The sequence below is a fragment of the Mobula hypostoma genome, chromosome 1 (genome assembly GCF_963921235.1).
Source record: "Mobula hypostoma chromosome 1, sMobHyp1.1, whole genome shotgun sequence".
Taxonomy (NCBI): domain Eukaryota; kingdom Metazoa; phylum Chordata; class Chondrichthyes; order Myliobatiformes; family Myliobatidae; genus Mobula; species Mobula hypostoma.
The window spans coordinates 48,952,759-48,973,011 of NC_086097.1; the positions used below are offsets into that span (position 1 = coordinate 48,952,759).

At 40.2% G+C, this 20,253-nt stretch overlaps 1 long non-coding RNA gene across 1 annotated transcript in view; it reads left to right on the forward strand.

Moving 5' to 3' along the window:
* The first annotated feature begins 1,380 nt into the window (after positions 1-1,380).
* Positions 1,381-20,253, forward strand: part of LOC134346623 (uncharacterized) — a 124,706-nt gene continuing 105,833 nt past the window's right edge. The window contains exon 1 of the long non-coding RNA XR_010017963.1: positions 1,381-1,450. This is a non-coding gene — a long non-coding RNA (uncharacterized LOC134346623). The remainder of the gene's footprint in view (positions 1,451-20,253) is intronic.

A 20,253-nucleotide genomic window follows, 5' to 3' on the forward strand; every position in this document is an offset into this window, starting at 1 on the left:
TTTCAGTAAGGACAGATTCATTCTTAGTTGCTATGGAGGTTAAAATTATTAAATGTGGAAAGACTAGTAAGATTGTAGCATGACACATTGACAAATAAAATGTGACTCGATGAATCATGGCTCAGTGAATCTTACAATCAGATTTAAAGATTAGTGATTTGATTTTCATACCTTATGTTTCAACACCATATAAATTCCAGTCAGCTTCCATTGTCATGTTAAGCATAAAACAGTGGTAAGATGGAATATTGCATGGGCCTGTGAGGCGGGTAGGACAACTTTTCTTCATTACAGGGATGATGCTTTGGACATTGCCTACATATATCAACGACACTTTATCTGTCACCTAGAGGGATAGCTTTTGATTACTGCTATCATCTTGCGCCAGTCCAAGCCTTGCTTGAAAAGCACTTTGAACATATTGCAGTGGCAACATACTGAAAGCTGGAGTTTACAACTGGGCAGTGATCCAACCAGTTTATATCGTTCTGTCGACTAATTAGTGCGGCCACATTTAGTTAACAAGGAGAATGGATGCCAGCTGCTATGCAGCGTTGGTCTGCTGCTAGCCACGAGGTTAGTTGCAGGATAAAACGTATCATCTTCCTTAACTCGGGAATCCTATTTGTTTTTCTTCTTGCAACTCGAGATAAAATAGTTTGCCAGAATACTGAAACAATGGCAGTTCTTTGCATGCTGTTTTATGGATGATTAATTATTGCAAGTTATCCAGAAGATACCAATGAAAATCCATGTGGAGGTTTTATGCATTTAGTACTAAAGCCAAATTTCCATTTAGCAACATGAGGAAATACGTTAATGGACCTAATTTATTAGTACCTGCAGAATCATAAACATTTGGACTCACAGAGTCTGGATAATGCAATCAGTTTTCCGATAAAATTTTATCATGCCATGCACATGCACCACAGAATTTCCCAGCCTTAACCTTCTGGAATTGCAAGCAAGAAAGAGACGGTTAATGAAATAATTCTTTTTCTCTATGGTTTTATTTTGAGGACCGCACTGGCCTTCAATGGCTGATTTGATGGGACGGCACATTAGCGCAACAGTTATCACAACACTATTAATGCACCAGCGATCTGGGCTTGATTCCCACTTCCGTCTGTAAGAAGTTAGTACGTTCTCCCCGTGATCGCATGGGTTTCCAGTTTCCGCTCACTTTTGAAAGACGTACGAGTTAGAGGGATAATTGGTCACGCATATAGTTGGGCAGCAGAAGCTCATTGGGCCAGAGGACATGTGACCATGCTGTAGGTGAAAAAATTCTGCAACTTAAAATAGTAAAGAATCATCAACAGCATATTCATTTCCTGTTGCTTTGGAATTAAATTGCACTTTTTTCTTAAAGCAGAACTGCAAACATCGGCTTCTCATTTTAATGATTGGAAACATTCAAGCATTTTGAACTTCATCTGAATTCAGAGAGGTGAGTACAGACTCTACAGGAAAAGATTGTTCAGGTATGTTAAGATCATTTTCATGATCAGCCTCATGCCACTCAGTGTTGGTTATTTCAACTCTTTTAAATAACTTTCTGAATTCCAACACCATACTTTTTCAAATATTTCTTCTTCAAATATTTATATCATTACCTCAGGTAAATGATAGATATTCTACATAGATTTCTCCTCACAGCACCTCTGGACAATTACATAAATCCCTGTCGAATGATTATTGACAACCCTACCAGAAGAAAGCCAACACAAACATAAGAAAATCTGCAGATGCTGGAAATCCAAAGAAACCCAGTTCAGTCCTGAAGAAGGGTCTGGGCCCGAATTGTGGACTGTTTACTCTTTTCCATAGATGCTGAGTTCCTACAGCATTTTGTGCATGTTGCTGCCAGTAGAAAGAATTGTTAATTTTCCCAGATCTAAGGAGACATTCACAACTTGCCTAATCTTTCCAAGTAACTTCAATGCCTCATCTCAGATACTGTTGTAAATGCCCTCTACAGCATCTCCTGACAGAACCTGTAAAATGTAGGATAGTTGGGTGCCTAGCATGTTGTAGGGCAACTGATAGGTATGCTTACACTAACATTGGTAGGGCATGAATGCTACCCAGCCCAACAGCTACACATCTGGTCTGCAGATATTCTGCATCTCCTTCCCGAGGGTACTGTATAGACCATGACCTTCTGAAGGTTAGGTGAACTGTTTGATGTAGCAGAGGTCAGGAGCTGGGCTAAGCTCTCCGGATCCCTTTTTTTTGGGTTGCAAACTACTGGCAGAATACCACTAAGTCCAGCTCTCTGGATGGATGATTCTTCCCAGCAGGACCAACAACTATTCCCTTAACCAGTAAGCCAAAGCTACATAGCCCTCGATTTCAACACATATCTAGATACAATCAACATCACCTCCATATAAATTATGGAGGGGAGGGGAGGGGAGAAAGGGAGAAAAATAATCATTATTACTTTCATTATCAAGAATGCATGCAATAAAAAATGGCTCATTTATCAGCAACAAAATAAGATCAGAAATAAAGATGTCACTCCAAGGGTGGGGGGGGGGTGCTTATTTCTCTGTTGTGTGGACTTTGGATTAATGTCTGGGCATTCCACCCATCGTGCTGTGTGTCAGCGATTAATTTTCAGTGGTGCAGCAGTGAATGAGCATGCCTTTGATTAATGTGTAATTGTCAGTCTTCCACAATGTGAAAGATATGAATGTAGAGGAGTTTTTTCAAAGTAAGATGGAGAAAAATAGGCAGTCACAGAATTGTAATCTCCATTGAACAAACACAGTGTGTAATGTAGTATGGGAGGTTGAAAGAAATGTGTGCCTGTTACTTATTAACTAAGAAAAAATTGAAACGAATTTTAAAATAATTAGTTAAAATTATTAATTCAAATAATTAAAAAAAGTTATAAAGCAAATGCTGGTCCTAGAAAAGTAATGAGGAAAGCTATTACTTGTGCAATGACATTGAGAAATAAATGATATATTTATCCTAAAATTTGCCAAGAAGATGTCACTTCACAATTGAGCTGTTCCCAGCCATAACAGCAATCGCCTTCATTTAGGCCACCCAAGGGTTTAATGCTCAACTGTGTTAATCAGAGAATTAGGACATCCATAACATAATGATTTAGGTCACCGCCTACACTGGACCTTGTCACGTAATCTTACAAAATGAAAATGTACATGCTAATTCTGTACAAGCTAATTGGCACAAATTTATCACCTGTCCTTGGAATAGTCATGAATATTATGCATATAAAATGAACAGCGGGGCAGTCAGATAAATAACCTTGGGCTTATGATTGCTTTTGTACAGAGAGGAAAAGTAATTTTCTATTTCAAACAGTATCTAAACTCGGTAATCCAGAAGGTTTGCACTTTAAAAATCTAAATAGCATTGTACTACTAGGACTGTTAGATCACAACTGATAATTAGAACAGCTTCCCTCTCGATCATTGTCAGGGTGACTGAGCTCATATTCTGCACAAAACACAAATGTGGAAGGAAATGCCTTAAGCAATAGTTCTTGCAATCTGTTCCTTTATTTTTAAAAACATTCATTATTATTCTTTGTTTATTCCTTTTTTTTCCAATTGTGAAGTTTTTGACACAGGAGATTTAGGCAGTTGGTGAAAAGGACATCTGTGAAAAATTCTTGTTCCATGTTGAGTGAATTTAGGACAGTAAGAGTGCTGTTCTTGTGTCCAGTGCCACTGGGCTGGGTAAGAGGAAGTTTCCAATGTTCACACCACTGATTGGCATCCAACTCCCACTTCCATCAGGGAACAACTACGCCAGGACCACCAGACTCAAAGACAGTTACTTATCCCAAGCAGTAAAGCTAATCAACACCTCCACCCACTAACCCACACCACCACACTCCCTCCACCACTATTTTCTCATTTCCTGTCAGACACTCCTGTGCCTAGCATCACTCTATGTACATACAATCAAACTATGTATATAAGCTATGTCATGTGTTTATATTTATTGTGTTTTTTTATTATTGGTTTATTTATCTTATTGTGTTTTTGTTTTTCTGCATCGGATCCAGAGTAACAATTATTTTGTTCTCAATAATATTAAACCACCTTGAACCTTGAATAACCCCAGCCATAAATAGGTATGCAATTGAGGACAGTACCAGGTGGGTTCTGTTCTGCTGTCTGCAGCTGCTGTTCAGCCTATGGACACTAACTGTCTTGTCCATAGACAGTTGGGCAAATATACCAGACTGCTGAGATCAGAACCTAACAAGGTAGAAAGCCTGATGGAAACAAATGGAAATAGAACAAGTAAGCAGGGTACTTCTGGTGTAAGATGGTGCTGGTAATGTTGATGGCAAAAAAAACCCCAAAGAGAACTACTAAATACCTTACTAATAACACTTTATTAATAACGATTAAAGCTAGCTATCAAAGGTGAGCAATAGCAGAGGCGGAGGCACAGGTGAGAAATGGCCGAGGAAAACTGATGCGATCAGTGGTGGAGGCGGAGAAGCAGGGAAGGCAGGGTCGAGGCAAGCGAAGCTGGAGGCGGTGTCAAAGCATAGTCAAGGCAGAACTGTGGTGTCCCCAAGAATGAGGAAAGTCCTGATGTCTGATAGAATTAAGCGCTGATCCGAATTGGAAAGGTCAGCTACGGGCCAAATCTTGCAGTGGGGTTCAGGCCCCAGGGCAGTCCAAGAGTGAGGAATGACCTGACGTTTGGACGATTTAAGTGCGGGGCCAGACTGGAAGAGTTGGGTGTCAGGAATGGAGGTGAGGTAAGAGCTGGTTCTTCTCACTGCTCCACGACATTTACTCAGCTCCACGCTGAACTGAGCCTGTGGTCTGCTCCGGCTTTGTGCCTTTCTAAAATTTCAATTCTGAAGTGATTTGCTTACTTTTATTGTTTGCAATATTTGTTTTCTGCTAGCTCTCCATGCATTTGGTTTGACGTTCTTTTTTAAAATGGGTTCTTTTGAAGTTTTTTTGCTTTGTGGCTGCCTGTAAGGAGATGAATCTCAAGGTTGTATAATGTATACATATTTTGATAAGAAATGTACTTTGAACTTTGGATTTGAAAAGATTTGGCACTCTGAGAGTGCTGAATTAACGATTCTTAAAAGGTCTTTAGCCCATGGTCTTCAGAGGCATTGTCATTTGAACAGCCAGGCTTATTAATTGCTGTATGATTTAGTTTGTTTGATGATGCCATTAGGATATATTTTAGAACAAAGTTGTTAACAACAAGGAGAGGCAGTGTACAGTTTAGTGAAGCATAGGGCTATTGGCTTGAATCCTGGGCTTCCTATCTCCCTGGAAACTATCAATGTGTATAATTTTACTTAGAATTACATATTGACTTCTTTATGACTTTAGAACATCATCACCTTGAAATTACTGCTGCTAATAAGAACAAATAGGTTAAAACCTCTACTGAAACTGCTGTCTGAGGAACTCTAGAAACTGTGAATAGATGCCCATGGGGTATTGTTGGCAGTGGTTCTAAGTCAGCCAATGGGAATACAATACTGAAATCAATACTTCAGAAACAGGGTAATGAAGTTATTTGGTAACTACAGTGAGAGACAGAGTAGTTTCATAGAAACATAGAAACATAGAAAATAGGTGCAGGAGCAGGCCATTCGGCCCTTCGAGCCTGCACCGCCATTTATTATGATCATGGCTGATCATCCAACTCAGAACCCCGCCCCAGCCTTCCCTCCATACCCCCTGACCCCCGTAGCCACAAGGGCCATATCTAACTCCCTCTTAAATATAGCCAATGAACTGGCCTCAACTGTTTCCTGTGGCAGAGAATTCCACAGATTCACCACTCTCTGTGTGAAGAAGTTTTTCCTAATCTGGGTCCTAAAAGGCTTCCCCTCTATCCTCAAACTGTGACCCCTCGTTCTGGACTTCCCCAACATCGGGAACAATCTTCCTGCATCTAGCCTGTCCAATCCCTTTAGGATCTTATACGTTTCAATCAGATCCCCCCTCAATCTTCTAAATTCCAACGAGTACAAGCCCAATTCATCCAGTCTTTCTTCATATGAAAGTCCTGCCATCCCAGGAATCAATCTGGTGAACCTTCTTTGTACTCCCTCTATGGCAAGGATGTCGTTCCTCAGATTAGGGGACCAAAACTGCACACAATACTCCAGGTGTTGTCTCACTAAGGCCTTGTACAACTGCAGTAGTACCTCCCTGCTCCTGTACTCGAATCCTCTCGCTATAAATGCCAGCATACCATTCGCCTTTTTCACCGCCTGCTGTACCTGCATGCCCACTTTCAATAACTGGTGTATAATGACACCCAGGTCTCGTTGCACCTCCCCTTTTCCTAATCGGCCACCATTCAGATAATAATCTGTTTTCCTATTTTTGCCACCTTTTCCTATTTTTGCCACTTTCCTTTTCCTTAAACACTGGACTCCACAATAAATACCATCAAGTCCAAGCCTCTTAAAAGCAGTTACAATTACAGATTGATGTCTCATATTAGCACAATGTAAGAAGTGAATTAGTTGGCTGATAAGATAGCAATTTAAAGTAAAGCAAAATGCTCAAGAATTCAAACACAAAATGCAGTTTTATAGGAAATGAAAATGATCTTTAGCCTGAGTAAAAGACAATAGCCATCCATTTTCAAATTGTTTCACATCACACAAGAAATTAGCCAGGCTTTTCCATCATAACTTTGTCCTTGCAAGACGGAATGATTGACCCCCAAGTCACATATCTGAACCAACTGCTGCATGGTCTTTTCACTCGACCTTCTCTGCATTAACTACAAGGAGAGGTTGTAGAAGTGTTGGAGACTGAGGGATAACCTCTGACCTGATAGAAATATATAACAATTCGAGGAGGCATATATAGGGTAAGTAGTCTTTCTTCCTAGGGTAGAAATATCAAATACGAGAAGCATAGATTTAGGTTGCGAGGAGGAAAATCAAAAGGAGATTTGCGGCTCATTTATTTTTACACAGAGTGTGGTAGGTGTCTGCACCACACATTCAGGGAAGGTGGTAGAAGCAGATGCAATGGCATTTAAGAGACATTGACAGGAACAGGGAAGCGATAGAGGGACAAGGACTAGGTGCGGGCTGTTGAGATAAGTTGGATTGGCATCAAAATCGATGGAGATATGCTGCTGAGGGCCAAAGGCCTAATTCTGTGCTGTACTGTTTTATGTTTTGAATCCCCTTCTAAACCCCAATTCCAACCCTCATTGTTCCTCTAGATCCACAAGCTTGACCCCCTGGCCTTTAAGTCAAGGACCAAATGGACTTTAGTGCCCTACTGGTGCTCCAGAATTTCCACTCTATAGTAGGAGGTCGACTCCTCACCAAATCATATTCAATGGTTCCAAGACATTTTTCGCTGAGGCCAACTTTTAGTCTCTCCTAGTCTTAATTTCAACATGCTTCAATGAGCAAAGGAGAATCTCATCCCATAGAGAAAAACTACAACAGTGAGGAATACTTCTGCTACAGTCAGTTTGGTTACATAATTAATTGATTGTTGCTAAGTATATAGCTTCATGCCACACATCATGTTAAAATCATAGGATAATCAACATAAATGATACTCAGTGCAGCTTTGTTTAAATTCCATCAGTTTGTGGTTAATGCTACACATTTTCACTCTTCCCAAAATAACAGTAGAAGGAATGTACATTTCTAGATAAGAATCTCTCACAGCAAAGCTAACAGCTTCACTGCATCTATGCGTTCATTGAAAAGTATTTTCCCTCTACCTTTAGAATCATGTCCTTCTCCACTGCTAGTCCTCCAAACTCACTTATGGACATTGTTGACTCTTTAAGGAGATACAGTTGCATTCAATATATGCTCTTTGGAAACACATATTGATAAATAAACATATAAATGGACGAAGATGTATTGTTCTGGAAAATGTTGCAAAATGTATTATCGAAATTCCCTCTTATTCAAATCACTGAAAGGAGGATTCCCAACCCGGGGTCCGGGGACCCCTCAGTTAATGGTAGGGAGGTAGGGATCTTTGGCACAAAAATAGTTGGGAACCTTGACTTAAAAAAATATTGACTATCTTCCATACTTTGGTAAATGTTTATTAGGAACTAATACAGAAAGGATAGATGTGGATTACAGTATTAAATTATAAAATATACAATAAACTTCAAACACAGGCTAAATAAATTAGTAGGACTTTACCTGAAAGTTAATTAATAATAAATGCCAAAGAGGTACAGAGAGGAAAGGTCAACATTGTCAAAATTTCCTAAAGTGAGAGCACTTTTATCTATAGTCGTGAATTCCTAAAGACACTTAAGTAGATTGAATAGCACCACAGGGAACATGTTGAAGTCCCCATACCCAGTACATGTAAACAAGAGGAAATGCTAGTTCTCTGACAAGCATTTCATGTTGGAGAGTCTGTCAGCATAGTCATTTTGAGACATTCTGACACAAATACAAACGGTTAAAAAGAGGACAATCACTTATCCTATTAGGAATTGCATTTACCCATATTTAAATTTAAAAGGACTACCTTAGAGGGACTAGTTCTTACATATTTTAGAGGGGATGCTTGGAAAATCAATTGCTTTAAAAATCCAGTGCTTGTTATTCAGACAAATGTTGCAACCATTTTGCATTTAGTAATACCGATAAGCAATGAACGTATTTATAAAAACACTCACATATTAAACTTCCCCTTCTTCAATCCTACCACTGTACCATTAAGACCTATCAGTCTGGGTCTCAATTAACATCCTATCTGAAAGAAATAACCTTGTTTGTGCTTTACCTTCTTCGTACTAAATGGTATGACAACATAGATGATGATCATGAGTTCCACATACATCTATGATGTCACCTCTTACCACTTAATAAAAAACTCCAGGGATTTATTGAAGGCATTAATTTCTCAGTCATTGCAGCAATGACTTTGAAATAAACCTAAATTTATTCAGAATTCAGTTCCCATGCTCATACATGGGTATTTCTAAATTCAGTGTTCATAACTCAATCCAAATCTAACAATGAGCAGGTAAATCTCACTCAGATCCCTGACTAATTTAGTTCCTTTATTGAACTTACAGTCTAAATACATATGCACCTACCCCTTTTTACCAGTGTTAGGGTGTATTCTGGAATTAGCATGCAGAGCAAAATATTAACTTCAGCAACTAATCCTTAGACCTGAGCATGGACTGTAGATTATTAAATTTAAAATGCAACCCTTGACAATAGTTTCCTGGAGCTGTGGACACCAGTTAATTGAGAACCAGACAATGCTGACTAGCATTCATTTTGGGTGTCTGGAGTGTGGTTGCGAAGAAGGAGGTGTGAAATTTATATGTAATTCAAAGAAAGCATTGTAGGTACATTGTAACTATAGAATTGTCCTTTGATCTTCAGCATGTAAAATGTCATGTAAACTTGGGTCAAACAGACCTCTTCCTCAAAGTGTGTCTCATTTTCTTGAATAAAGCTCTTTGGTACCCATTAGCTTCAGTGTCTCTCTAGTGACTTTCTTCACATTACAACAACCAAGCTTCAGATTAAAACTAATCTTCTCCTTTTCTTGAAAACATGATCAAACTACTGTTATTAGTAAGGCAAAACGTGCTTAGCTCTTATAAATGACTACAGACCGGTGGCATTGACCTCCCACATCATGAAGACCCTGGAGAGACTTGTTCTGGAGCTGCTCCGGCCTATGGTCAGGCCACACTTAGATCCCCTCCAGTTCGCCTACCAGCCCCGACTAGGAGTTGAGGATGCCATCGTCTACCTGCTGAACCGTGTCTACGCCCACCTGGACAAGCCAGCGAGCACTGTGAGGCTCATGTTTTTTGACTTCTCCAGTGCGTTCAACACCATCCGCCCTGCTCTGCTGGGGGAGAAGCTAACAGTGATGCAGGTGGATGCTTCCCTGGTATCATGGATTCTTGATTACCTGACTGGCAGACCACAATATGTGTGCTTGCAACACTGTGTGTCCGACAGAGTGATCAGCAGCACTGGGGCTCCACAGGGGACTGTCTTGTCTCCCTTTCTCTTCACCATTTACACCTCGGACTTCAATTACTGCACAGAGTCTTGTCATCTTCAGAAGTTTTTGGATGAATCTGCCATAGTTGGATGCATCAACAAGGGAGATGAGGCTGCGTACAGGGCTACGGTAGGAAACTTTGTCACATGGTGTGAGCAGAATTATCTGCAGCTTAATGTGAAAAAGACTAAGGAGCTGGTGGTAGACCTGAGGAGAGCTAAGGTACCGGTGACCCCTGTTTCCATCCAGGGGGTCAGTGTGGACATGGTGGAGGATTACAAATACCTGGGGATACGAATTGACAATAAACTGAACTGGTCAAAGAACACTGAGGCTGTCTACAAGAAGGGCCAGAGCCGTCTCTATTTCCTGAGGAGACTGAGGTCCTTTAACATCTGCCGGACAATGCTGAGGATGTTCTACGAGTCTGTGGTGGCCAGTGCAATCATGTTTGCTGTTGTGTGCTGGGGCAGCAGGCTGAGGGTGGCAGACACTAACAGAATCAACAAACTCATTCGTAAGGCCAGTGATGTTGTGGGGATGGAACTGGACTCTCTCACGGTGGTGTCTCAAAAGAGGATGCTGTCTAAGTTGCATGCCATCTTGGACAATGTCTCCCATCCACTACATAATGTACTGGGTGGGCACAGGAGTACATTCAGCCAGAGACTCATCCCACCGAGATGCAGCACTGAGCGTCATAGGAAGTCATTCCTGCCTGTGGCCATCAAACTTTACAACTCCTCCCTTGGAGGGTCAGACATCCCTGAGCCAATAGGCTGGTCCTGGACTTATTTCATAATTTACTGGCATAATTTACATACTACTATTTAACTATTTATGGTTCTATTACTAGTTATTATTTATGGAGCAAGGGTAACGAAAACCAATATCCCCCGGGATTAATAAAGTATGACTATGACTTATAAAGGTAAACTACTATCTAGTCATTAAGATGAATTAAACAAATATATGGCTGGCTGGTGGTGTAGTGGCACCAGCGCCAGACTTTGGAGTGAAGGCTCTCGAGTTCGAATCCAGCCGGCTCCCTTGCACGCTTTCCATCTGTGTTGGGTTGAGCGTCAAGCTAGCAACTCAGTCTCATAAAAATAAGAAAGCCATCATAACGGCGTCCCAATGACTCCATTCGGAGTTGAGGGCTTTCTTCTTTCTTCAAACAAATATAATTCAATGACCAATTTTTGCAAATGGACAATTAATATTGCAGGAAAGTGTAAGTATACTGAAAAAAATAGATTTCAGCTCTTTGTGAAAGAAGCCATTTGTATTTGTCCGGAATTAGTCGTGAAGCAATCATGTACATCCCTGACCGCCAAGAAAACTATGATGTACCAGTCACTATTGTGAGAATATTTTTACTAACAGGGTCCTATTCAAAAGGATCTCTGGTGATCAGCTGTTATTAAGAAAGCATTCTCAAAATCAGCAGAGAAAGAAGCAAATTGCATTATTTTATAGAGGGGCATATTAAAACTATGACATATTTTAAAAACTGGGATACATTTAGGATTCTAGATGAACTATACAAATTTTAATAAACTCAAAATTTGACATGCATTTTGAAATACCATACCTTTTAAATATGGTATAAAATGCATAGATTCATAGAAATATACAGCACAAAAATGAGTCTTTGCAGCCCACCTCATCCATGCCAAATGATGTCTATCAACATAAATCCTGTCTGCCAATACCATTCTATCCCTTTCCTATCCGAGTAACTGCTCAAACAAACATTTGAATGTTGTAACCGTATCTTCCTCTACCACCTCCTCTGCCAGTTCAATCCAAATATTCTCCGCACACTGTGTGAAATACTTACCTTTCAGATCTGCTTTAAATGTTTCCTCTCTCACCTTAAATGTGTGCCCTCTTGTTCTAGACTGCCCTGCCCTAGGAGAAAGATGATTATCTTTCTTATCTACACCTTTCATAATTTGGTAAAACTCTATAAGTAACTCCTCCGCCTTCTATGTCCCAGTGAAAATAAACGCAGCCTATCCAATCTCTCCTTAGAAATACAACCCTCCATTCCAGGCAACATGAAATTAATCTCTTGTGCATTCTCTCTACTGCTACCATATCTTTCTTGCAGTATAGAGACCAGATGTTCACAAAATACTCCAGGTATTATAACGAATGTCCCTTTCACCACCTTTTCTACCTGTGTTGCCATTTTCAAAAAGCTATGGATTCGCACTGCAAGATTTCTCGAAAAAAAGGTATATCAATGCCATTTACTCTAAATATCCTAAGGGAATTTGGCCTCCCAAAGTGCATTACTTCAGACTTGTCTGGATTAAATTCCATCTGCCTCTACTGAGACCAACTTTCCGGCTGATCCATGTCCCATTGTATTTTTAAAAAACTTTTATTGCTGTCGCCAACTCCACTATTCACATCCCTTATATTCCCATTTAGGTCACATATATTGCAAGCAACAAAATTCCCAGCACTGAGTCCTGAGATGTTTGCATGTACTACACCAAATAATCTACAGATGCTGGGGTCAAAGCAACACTCACAACACGCTGGAGGAACTCAGCATGTCGGGCAGCATTTGTGGAAAAGATCGGTCGATGTTTTGGGCTAGAACCCTTCGTTAGGACCATCCTGACGAAGGGTTCTGGCCCGAAACATCGACCGATCTTTTCCACGGATGCCACCCGACCTGCTGAGTTCCTCCAGCATGTTGTGAGCGTTGCATGTACTCCAAATTTCCAGTCAGAGAAGCATCTGTCCATCACTATCCTCTGCCTCCTATCATCCCGACAAGCTTCAGATCTCTTGAATCTCAACCTTCTGGATTAGCCCATCGTGCAGCACCTTGTCAAAGGCCCACAGAAAATATTTACCACCCTACCTTCTTTAATCTCCTTGATTACCTCCTCAAAAATCTCAATTAGATTTCCGTGAAGGAATTACAACGCGTTTACGTCGAATTAGGTGAGGAAAGCCAGGATGCAAATAGATCATTTTAAAACATGTTTGTAAGTTCACACGACTATCCTTTTCCTTACTGGGATGGAGAAGACTGAAGGTTCTGCAGATCACAACAGGATTTCTGCAATAAACTACCAAGCATAGGAATCCCAAAGTTTCACCCTCTTAGTACCAAGGTAGCTAAGATTGTTACATGGGTTCTGGGAGAACGTGTACTAAAACATTTTAGCAGATTTTGTGAATGAATTTTATTTCAAATCTGATTAGTATGCATGATCAAGATACCTGCACAACCTTCAAGTGCATCCAGAAAATCAAACTAGCCCTCCATGTATTTGCCAGGCATTAACAGGGAGGCTGCTGAGCGCACACAGTGACGTCAATGACAGGCATCGTTGTGTGGGCAATTCGCAGCAAACTGGCCCTGCCTAGAGAAGCAGAGGAAGATGGACTTTACTTAATCAGTTAGTGGAGAGCCTGAGGCACTGACCCTCTTGGATCCCCTCCAAGTAGTTTCCCTGCTCAGTGTTTCTAAACCTTCCCTTTAATTAGGGTGTCTTTCAGGCCTATGATAACAAGTTTAGTTCCCTATGCAACCCTTTCACTCCTGAGTCACATGTCTAATTCCCATTCTGCTTTGCTTTCACTTTCTTGACCCCACGCATGCTTCCCTCCATAGCTGCCCTGTTCTTCAATGCTCCTTACCCCAATGACTCTCACTTCCTAGTGCTCTGACTCCAAGCCCAAGCTCTGTATTTCATTCTTGAACCCTACCAAGCCCCATGACCCAAGCCAGTTGTGCTGTGTTATACATGCTGCCTGTATATCTCACACAAGATTTTGTTTCTCACAAGGGAAATAAATGGATCTGTTAGGAATCTCACTCAGTACAGGAGTGCCCCCCTTTCCCTTCCACAGTGCTTCTTTAACCTCTCCTTTTGAAATAAGAAATGGTTCCGGAATCAGCTACAAGAACCCTTCAATAAGATCACAGCTGATCCGACCTTGACCTTAGCTCCAGTTTCCTGACCATTCCCTATGGACCTGAAATCAGTGAAATCTATCCGTGTGTTCAGTGACTCATTTTCCACAGGTCTCTAGGGGACAGAATTCTATTTATATCAATTTGATTATATAATGTTCCAAGCCTACACTGGTGACCATCCTGCACTTTTCCTATGCTACATCGACAACTACATTGGTGTTGTTTCCTGCACCCATGTTGAACTTGTCAACTTCATCCACTTTGCCTCCAACTTCCAACCTGCCCTCAAATTTACCTGGTCCATTTCCGACACCTCCCTCCCCTTTCTCGATCTCACTGTCTTTATCTCCAGAGACAGTTTATCCACTGACGTCTACTACAAACCCACGGACTCTCACAGCCACCTGGGCTATACGTCCTCCCACGCTGTTACTTGTAAAAACGCCATCCCCTTCTCTCTATTCCTCCATCTCCACCACATCTGCTCTCAGAATGAGGCTTTTCATTCCAGAACAAAGGAGATATCCTTTTTCTTCAAAGAAAGGGACTTCCCTTCCTTCATCATTAACGCCTCCCTCAACCGCATCTCCTCTATTTCACGTACATCTGCTCTCACCTCATCCTCCCACCACCCTACTAGGGATAGGGTTCCCCTTGTCCTCAACTACCACCCCATCAGCCTCCGCATCCAGCACATAATTCTCTGCAACTTCCGCCATCTCCAACAGGATCCCACCCCAAAGCACATCTTTCCCTCGCCCCCACTTTCTGCTTTCCGCAGGGATCGCTCCCTACATGACTCATTTGTCCATTCATTCCTCCCCACTGATCTCCCTCCTGCCACTTATCCTTGCAAGCAGAACAAGTGCTACACCTGCCCCTACACTTCCTCCCTCAAAGCCATTCAGGGCCCCAAACAGTCCTTCCAGGTGAGGAGACACTTCACCTGTGAGTCTACTGGGGTCATGTTCTGTGTCTGGTACTCCTGGTGTGGCCTCCTGGGTATCGATGAGCCCCAACATACGTTTGTAGATTAGGAGATGGCTTCGCCAAGTACCTACATTCCGTCCGTTAGAAACAGCAGGATCTCCTAGTGGCTACCCATTTTAATTCCATTTCCCAATCCTATTCCGATATGTCTTATCCATGGCCTCCTCTACAGTTGTGATGAGGCCACGCTTAGGTTGGAGGAATATCACCTTATATTCCATCTGGGTGGCCTCCAACCTGATGGCTTGAACATCGATTTCCTGAACTTCCAGTAATGCCCCCACCCCCTCCCCACCTTCTCCATTCTCCATCCCCTTTTCCCTCTCTCACCTTATCTCCTTGCCCATGCAATGCCTCCCTCTGATGCTCCTCCTCCCCTCTTTTCCTTCTTCCATGGCCTTCTGTCCTCTCCTATCAGATTCCCCCTTCTCCAGTCCTGTATCTCTTTCACCAATCAACTTCCCATCACTTTACTTCATCCCTCCCCCCCTCAGGTTTCACCTATCACCTGGTGCTTCTGTCTCTCCTTCAACCCACCACCCCAACTTTTAACTCTACTCCTCAACTTTTTTTTCCTCCAGTCCTGCCAAAGGATCTCGGCCTGAAACATTGACTGCACTCTTTTCCATAGATTCTGTCTGGCCTGCTGAGTTTCTCCAGCAATTAGTGTGTGTTGCTTGGATTTCCAACATCTGCAGATGTTCTCTTGTTTGTGATGGGATTCCAATTATACACCATCTCAGCTCCAGGAGTATAGGCTCACTCAACTCAATCTTTCCTAATGATGCAACTCTTTCAAGGCAGGAATTACTATCTTACACTACAATTCAAGTCCATCCTTCCTTGAAAAGTAGGCCCATCCTTTCAGTCACTCCAAGTGTAAAATCTGTATGGTTTCAGGCACAAAGAATTTCTGGCTCAGGATTTGTGAAAGGAGCAGGCAGCATGATCTCACTCTCTTAATATTATTAATGTTTCTATATAAAATAAGAAAATTTCAAGAGTACAGACTTTCAATCACATTTTCTTATATCATTAAACTTTATGGAACCTTTTAAGCAATGATGAAATGCAGTCTACGAATGACAGAGAAAGTTATAGCAGAAATCAGATCTTCTGTGACAAATTTACTTCAGGCAGACTTTAGTTTGCAGTATTCATTTTGCTGGTTTTCTCTTTGGAATGCTTAATTATTTTGCAAATCATAACAATTCCATTTGCTTTACTTCCTTCTGTGCAATTTGCCCAGTGGGTGAAAATGCTAATCACAGGCAAACCAGGTTTTAATGCATCTCTGAATGTAATCTTCATAATCCGTGCCTGACGAGGTTCTGTGACCTCAGTCCACTCTGGTGTGGAAATCACTGCCTATCCTTGTGACCTTCTCCAGGTTAGCCAGACATTGCATAAAGAAAATGCCACAATGCAGCAGCAATATTACAATAAATGCTAAACTGGTGTAGATAATCAAACAATGAAAATGTAGAGCAGTTTGATCAACATCCAAATGTGAGAGGTAGGTTAGAAATTCTTCAGAACTCTCTGCTTCAGGTCAAAGGTCACAACCAAATAGAATAACCTGTTTTCCTCTGCTTTATTTGGGGTTTGAAATTCTTGGCACTATGTGTCACTATCCTTTCCACAGACACAAGAATCCCAGAGGACAGATGGGTACACTCTGCTAACCATACCTCACAGCAATTTCCTGGTATTTCAATACTGTGGTTAATGTTATTATATAATATTCATAATAATATTAATATTGTATTTGTAAAATAAAGTTATTATAGAAACAAATATGTGAATTACTTGCTGATTTTAATTATCCAGGATACAGATTAACAACTTATCTATATGTAAGATGATGCTGCAGTCGGTATTTTATGGAAGCCCTTAGTTCTGCAGACCTAAAGAATTATATTACACTTTAAATAACAGAACCGTAGAAGAATACTAATAATAGCATAAATTGCATTGAGTTTCGTATTAATTGACAACATTGCCACCTAGTGGACGTAAGGAGGATATTCCCATGGTGCAAATACATTTACAGTCATCAACTTTGATTACTAAAATGCACATTTCCTCAATGAAAGCTTCTTACTTAAGCATTATCTACCTGACATGCTGTATTACCATACAAATATTATTAAGCTCTTAATTTTGCCATAACTAATGATAATTTTTTAGCTATTCTTATGTATCTTTATAGGACAGAATTCTTCTTTATCTGTATGTACAGCAAGCTCCGAGGTTCCAATTGTCTAAAGATTAATTACACAAAGTAACATTGCAGACTGAATTCACTTGGAGTCAAAACCAAGTCAAAGCAAATTGTGGTTCTTTCCATTTTGCTGCTCAGTTCTCCTCAGTATACATGCAATTAACTTCCTAAGGTCCACTTTAACATTTCTGCAAAGCAATGCAATATTTTTATAAACCATGGTATGTGTCCCAAATTATTTTACACTTCCTGCTAGTACCATAAATAAATTTCTTTTCAATAGTGAGTCAACATGATGCTAAATATACAACTTCAAATTAATCTGTTCCTATTGTGTATCATGTTCATGTTTCTCTGAATTCTATATCTTAACTTCTTTAGGATGACTAAATTTATATCTGGCTTTGCATATTTAATTTCTTTTGAAACCAAATGTGTCCGTGGTATCAGAGATCTTTTCTTAGCTTCCGGTGTTAAATATATACAACTGTCAACATCAGGAATACTTTGACATCCCTGAACATACTGCATTGAAGACATTCTGTAATAATTTGGCATAATCCTAATCATTTATTTGATCCAGATGTTGAAATGCCACAGCTGCAAGTCCAATATAAGTCTAAATTTCAAAGTCATTCTAATGCATGAGCACATTTAAACTTTAATAGTGTGATGATATTGACTGTAATGGTATCCCTGCAGCGACAGTGTAAAGTTCTTCATATGTAGTTTCATAATATCTAGAAGAGGAATCTCACTGGGAGTCTGGAGCTCATTGCAAGGCATAAGAAATCATGTCCTTTAGCTCCAGCTGTTATGTGTATGTGCAAAAAAAAAAGTCCTCGTTATTGCTGGTCTGAAATTCCTATTGCACTGCAAATGCCAACATCAACCGAGAACCAAACTGAAGTTTTTGATCAGAAACAAGAAAAACAAAATGCAGATGGCAAGCAAATTAAATGAATATTTTTTTAAAAACCTGACTGACAAATCACAGGCAGTCATAAAAAGAAAAATAAAATCCCAAACTGCAACCAGAGGTTTCTTAGATATTGGACCAAGAATTAGTTATCACAGCCAGGATTCGCTGGTGGCATTGAGTGAAACAAAATGCATAAACTGGCCTTTAAAAGAAGTGCTGAAATGGAGATTATTACATTTTAAAAGGGTTGTGCTAATTCCTTCTGAGATCCTCATGTAATGATAACATTTATTTAAAACATTGAACATTTATCCTGGTGCACCGTGCATATGTAAAATGACAGCAAAGCTAATCCCTGACAATAATGTTCATGCATTGTAATTATCTCTTCTGTGCCTTTCGATGCACAAATCAGTCCAGCTGCTCTCTGAAGCTTACCATCAGGGTTTGTATTCAATTCCCAGGGTCTGTCATACATTTCTGATACTCTGAGACATCAACTCATCTTCCTGTCATTTTGTGCTATCACCTACGAAGCTATTCTACAATAAGGTTTATCTTAAAAGCACAACATAATCATCATCTTCCTCACCATCGGAAAATATAAATGCTTTATGATTCACTAATAAATCCACCCAAACATTATTGGTTATTTTTCGATCCGTAGTCTCGTTTCATGGAATATTTATGAATTGGCTTTTGTGATGATAATGATTTTCCTAATTGTGTGTTTCATATTGGTTTGCAAATATGTAGGATGAAATGGTAGTTAAATGTCCCAGTGCAATATCTAAATATATGTTGCTAGATTTGTTGTTAACATGCTTCCTATTTCCTTGTCTCATATTCAAACTTGTTTTCATGTTTTCATTTCTGAGCCAGAGTAAATAGAATACACGGCCAGTAGTAGATCAATTAAAAATATCACCCATTGGAAATAAATACTGTAATAGTTCTGCAGCATTAAATCTTGCGACGAGTGGGTTTACTTTACATGAGGAGATATTGTGGGTTTGGTTAATAATCAGCCTCCACGGGCACTATCAAGAGATAACAGTAGGTGTTTTGATTTCTGGTAAGTTTATGCAGATATTAGAAAACAAGACGTTATTTAATTAATTAATTGAGATACAGTCGGGAATAGGCCCTTCCAGCCCTTCGATCTGCGACACCCAGCAACCACTAATTTAACCCTAGCCTAATCACTGGACAATTTATAGTGACTGGTATGTCTTTGGACTGTGGGAGGAAACCAGAGCACCCAGAGGAAACCTATGTGGTAGTTGGGAGAATGGACCAACTCCTTACAGAAAGTGGTGGGAACTGAACCGGGGTCAGTAAAGAATCATGCCACCATATATCAAATAAAAAGGAGTCTACTGGCTAAACTAGGATGTTCAAAATTGTTCAAAACTTCAAAATAGGGTATTTTAATCAACCATCTTAACATGGTGAACTGAACCATGAGGAAAGAAACAAACTTACTACCTCTTTATACTTTTTATTTCTTTTTATGATCGGCCTAGATTTGTCTTTGGACCTGTGTCGGTGTAATTGAAGCAGAGTAGGTGACTGAGTCATTATTTAAGCTACATATTTTCTGGAAAACTTCCCTTTACACTGATCAAAACAGAAAGGAATGACCGTATTTCTTCTCTGTTCAAAACAATGGCAACGTCCATTTTCTCAAAATTGAAGCTGCCATTTTGTGACACTATAGTTGAGACCTAAACATAAAGGCCCTAGCAACCTGGTAACATGACGTACAGCTCCGTGATTGGAATGAAAACTGAAGGCCTCAAAATCAAATTCTATTCTGTGGCATTGTTGACTTTACTTTGAAGTGTGCTGGACCATTTTGTAATGTTAATTCTCCTGGGAAGGCTTCATCAGTTTCAAATCAATGAAGGATTTTAATCATTTGTTTATTGGGCCAAACCTTGCTAGGAAAATAACTGAGTAAATGATGCGTAATGTCATTAATGTGTAGATTCACTGGCAAATTCAGTGAGTGAAGAGATACAGTCTGGCTTAGAAACCGTCAGCACATCAACTCATGTTGCTCTGTTTAAATGGCTTCTCACCCTGAGCTCTCCTGTGAATTTTCTTTTTAAATTGATGGATTTACAGATAACTAGCACAT